The sequence below is a fragment of the Micropterus salmoides genome, unplaced genomic scaffold, assembly GCF_014851395.1.
Source record: "Micropterus salmoides isolate LMB-PRFRI ecotype aquatic unplaced genomic scaffold, ASM1485139v1 Ms_hic_scaffold_2, whole genome shotgun sequence".
In the NCBI taxonomy this organism is placed as follows: Eukaryota; Metazoa; Chordata; class Actinopteri; order Centrarchiformes; family Centrarchidae; genus Micropterus; species Micropterus salmoides.
In genome coordinates this window covers 3489389-3494107 of record NW_024041150.1, presented here as the reverse complement: position 1 = coordinate 3494107, position 4719 = coordinate 3489389, and positions in this window count along the sequence as shown.

Genomic DNA, 4719 nt, shown 5'->3' with positions numbered 1-4719 from the left:
TGGCTTGATGAAGCCTTGTCAGTGCTTCTCTCAGTCTGCGATCATTTTGTTTGTCAGCCCCTCCCTGTCTACATGACGGATAACACCTTCCAGCCCATCTGAGAGCGATGGCATCTGCCTTTGAAAATGTTGAGGTCTTGATGATTTTCCAAAAGGGAGAACATTAAAGTGCCGTCTGCCAAATGGGGTCAGAAAAGTGGCGCACGCTCAGCTTTCTGGGACAGGTAGAGTCTGCCAAAAAACCTGACCAGGCACCTCATGAGTGAACACCTCTGATCCATTCAGCTGCGCCGACAACAGTTCTGCTGAGTAATGTTCCCAACATACAGCTCAATTCCATTTTGGTGTGTCTGCAGATTGTTCGTTTGTTGCTGTAGGGCACTGGCACCACGCATCCTCTTCCCCTTTCTCTTTAGCCTTCACTTTTCTTCAGCTCGCCTTTTCAGTTTTTCTTTAAGTGAATGGAGATTCTTCTCTAGGCAGCTTTGTCTTTCAACTCTATCCTGCAATTCCTGTTTGGACCAATGACTGTTGCTTGCTCAGCCTGTCCGATTGATAGATTATTTTCATTTAAATAAGCTGTATTTAAGAATTGGCAATCTGTAGAATTCATAGTTCAAACTAATTGGGGACAGCATACCACCAGAAATGCACAGTCCCTTTCTTTCTGTTTTAATGTTTATTCAAAAGGAGGACTACCATGTACTCATAGAACTGGAGTTACATCCAGTAAGTACAACTTCCAATGCTGCTAGCGACAAAAATTCTAAGGTGTATGACCACGCTCCTCAACAACTTGCTAAGCCTTTGCACTGGACTCTAGCTAAGTCATAACGTCATTTGTGGAGTGTACAGCCTCACACTGGTAGAACTGCAGTGAGCATAAACCTAGCATAACTGTGTAACAGAAAATGCTGTAAATAATAAATGTGTGATATCCATGGCTTTGTTTTTCAGTTCCTCGTCGTCATTGAACCCTGACTCTGATTGCTCTCCATTTACCCTCCAGATGTTTTCTTTTTTTGTCTCGCTCAAAAGCTTTCTCATTAGGCGGATGCTCAGCTGGAGTACATACATTAATGCAGATTTTTCTAAATCTGCCACAAGCATTTTGATACACTTGAGTTCTTAATTACCTGTCAAAAATGGGTTGATTGCCTCGTAATACCTCGTCCTGTTTGTTTTTCTGTTTCACGTCACTTTTTTGCAGATCCACCTACAGCTTCTCAGATAGTAGTAAGTAGAAGCTCTGATCCACGCCACAATTGTCTTCATTGAATTGAGCTTTTGGACAGTTTGTGTACTTCTAGCTTTCTTCTGCAGTGTCTCATTAGTTTCTCCCTTTGAAATATTACTCTAAGCCTACACACTAAATGCCCTCTTTTTTACCTTGTTGTAACAGCTTTTCAACCTCAGATAACTGTCCAGCCTGTATATCATTAGTGTATTTTCTCAAAGTTCTTCCCATTGAGGTTGAGCCCTGAAGTAACAAACAACATGTTTTAAACCCATTTGATCCTTTGTTGAACCTGTATTGCTCAACATCAGAGCAGTTAACATTTCTAGGGGATGGAAAAGGAAAAGAGTAGGGGCTGGAGAACCTGCAGCAATTCTTCAAACTTGCCAGATTACATTTGTGATGTCATGATGGCCAAAAAGGGAAAATAATGTAATCTAGCCAACAAATCGTTTAGGAGACAGTACAATATTACAGCAGATTTTTAGCAGGCGTAGAATAAATGTGACACTTCTACAACATCTAAATGTAATTTTCTAAACGATTGAGAAGTCGAAGTGATGGAATTCTGTTCAGTATTCATATCCTGCACTGTAACTACAGTCCTTAATCCTTTTCACACATTGGCACACAGCAGTGGGAATGAGAGGACTCCTTAATGGGAATGGATCTCTGTCTCCAGGGGAGAAAACAAAATATGAGGATGAGAGAAAGGAAGGGAAAAGGAAATGCTGACACTGTCACTTTGACATGTCATATATGCTTGTAAATCTATACAAATGGAAGTTTTAGGAGAACTCATCTCTGTAGCTTTTAGAGTTTGATATTATGGAGAAAAAAGTAAGATATCAAAAGTAGTAGAAGTTAAAATAAAATTAAAAAGAGTTGCCCTTCCTTACTTAATTACTTCAGACACATTGCTTTTACCAGTATCTCATGCAAGTGCATGGAAAGGGTTACCATGGGCACCTAATATCTCCCCATGTCTCCCCCAGAAAACCTCTGATTTGCCTATTAAGCACACAGCGGTTATTCTACTGCACATGGTTACCAAACACATACAGCATCCTGAGGACTACGTATGTGAGAATTGTTTTTATTGACTTGCGTTAAGCCTTTCCTATGTTGACATAGGGCTGACATTTTATTTATTATTTTATTTTACAACTTTTTAAACTCAATATCAATGGGCACCCTGCACAGTGGATCAAATACTTTTTATCTGACTGCCTCCAAAGAGTCTCTGTATAAGGCTCCCTGTCAGATACACACTAAAATAAAATATATAAATATAATAGAAATAAATACTGTGGTGATCTAAGGTTGTGCTTTATCTCCTGCACTTTTTGTATTTAAATGATATGCAGATCTGTGACAGCAACTTATCGTCTTCGTAGGTATGCAGATGACATTGAACTGGTGGGTTTATTGTTCAAGGACAATGATGAACCAGAGTGTTCCTACATTAATCACATCAACAATCTGTTGACCTGGCTTCAAGAGAGTGCTTTGCACCTAAACACTAACAATACCAAGGAACTTCTGGTCACCAATAGTCAGCCGATTAAAATTTAGGGCCAAGCTGTAGAGATGGTAGGTAGGTATTTAGAAATATTAGATACCCAATCAAAGTTTAATGAATACTCATTTTGACTACATTTAAAAAAAAAAGGCAATGCAAAGATTGTTTCTTTTAGGAAATGAAATAACTTTAATGTGAGCAAAGACATCTTAAGGATGGTTTAGACCATTGTCACAATATAACAAGTTACATAGTGAAATAGAGTTTTGTAATTCCCTACTGCTACAAAGCAGACATTAAACATTAATGCAGAAGCAATATCATCACTGGAGCAGTGCTGAGGATGAATTAGAGTTTAAGAGTCTGATAGCTTGGAGGGGGGAAGCTGCTCTGCAGTCTGGTGGTGCGGCAGCAGAAACTTCTCTTCCCAGAAGGCAGCAGGGTGAACAGGCTGTGGCTGGGTGGGTACTGTCCTTTAGTATGCTCGGGAGATGGGTACCAATGATCTTCTGAGCATCTTTAATCACCGCTGCAGAGCCCTCCAGTCCTGGGCTGTGCACATCCCATGTTAGTGATGTTTCCAGTCAGGATGCTTTCTATTGCTCCTCTGTAAAAGCTGACAAGAACTTGGTGTGGGAAGTTGGCCTTCTTAAGCTTCCTCAAGAAATATATATAATAATAACAATATAATAATAAATATACCATACTAAAAGCAACAAAACAATTTATTATAGACATTCAAAAAACAAGACCTACTTATTTTAATGTTGCTCTGTGTTGGCTGGATGTGTAAATGTGCAACATTTTGCAAACATGTTCACCAAAACAACTTAAGATAATTGTGTATCAATGTTGCCTTAACAACTTGTTCCTCTGCTGCTTTTTAGAGGGGGGATGTAGTGAGAAGACACAACTTCTCTGATAAATCTAATGCCTGAGCTTTTTATTCAAACTGTGGTTTGCTCCCTTAAAACTTCTATGTGGACCTCACATTGACTGGGTCCAGTCAGGGAGAGGATCTTTGTTCCCCAAAACATAGAAACCCAGACTGTGTAAATGACCATGCAGCCCTTTGCTCCAGGCCAGACTTTAGTGACTGTCCTAGGAGACAGAACCTCTGGTCCAGCTGATTTGTGTTGCAGTACTTCAAAGACAACGGTTTGTTGTAACTCAATTATTTGCGTAATCCCTCACCAGGAATACCACAATTTTCCCACGACATACAGTAAGGGATTATGGGTATTTTACTAAGCTAATCCTTTATGTCCTCTCACCTAGCAGCGTGCACACCACAGTGAGTCCACACAAATGATATATACATAGGCCTCTATTATTTTTGTGCATTGGCGATCTAAAATCTTTAATGAAATCTAAAAAAAGAGCTTTTGAGAGACACGAAATCAAATCCAAAAATGCATCAAATTAAACTCTTCCACTCTGGCTCTGATCAAAGAAAATGAGCTGCGCTGTACCTGTGACTGCAAACTGATTATACCGCAGTCACTCTGGATAAGCGCTTCAGCTATACAGTGGCAGAAACAAAGCCGACTCAGCCGAAGAGAAAGATAGAGACAGACAAAATGCAGTGACAGACAGACACTGAGAATAGAGCAGAAGAAAGACAGCAAGGGCAGAGAAGTGAAGGAAGAAAGAGACAGAACGACAGAAGATATGAAAGACTGGCTAGTGGAATGAATGAGACCTGTGAGCATGCTCCTGGAAGCTGTTTAAGAATTAATCCAACAGTGACTGCTAAACGGGGCACAAATACATCACACCCAATTGCAGAGCTCCTTGTGCTGAGGCAGCTAAAAGGGAATATTAGAAAGATGCAAATGTGGCCCATTTACTAAGGTGCAAAAGCTTAGATTGAATTTTGGATGTGTGTGTTCGGTTTGTAAACACGCATAATCAGAGACAAGGACAGTACACTCACACACCCAAAAACACACACGCTTTG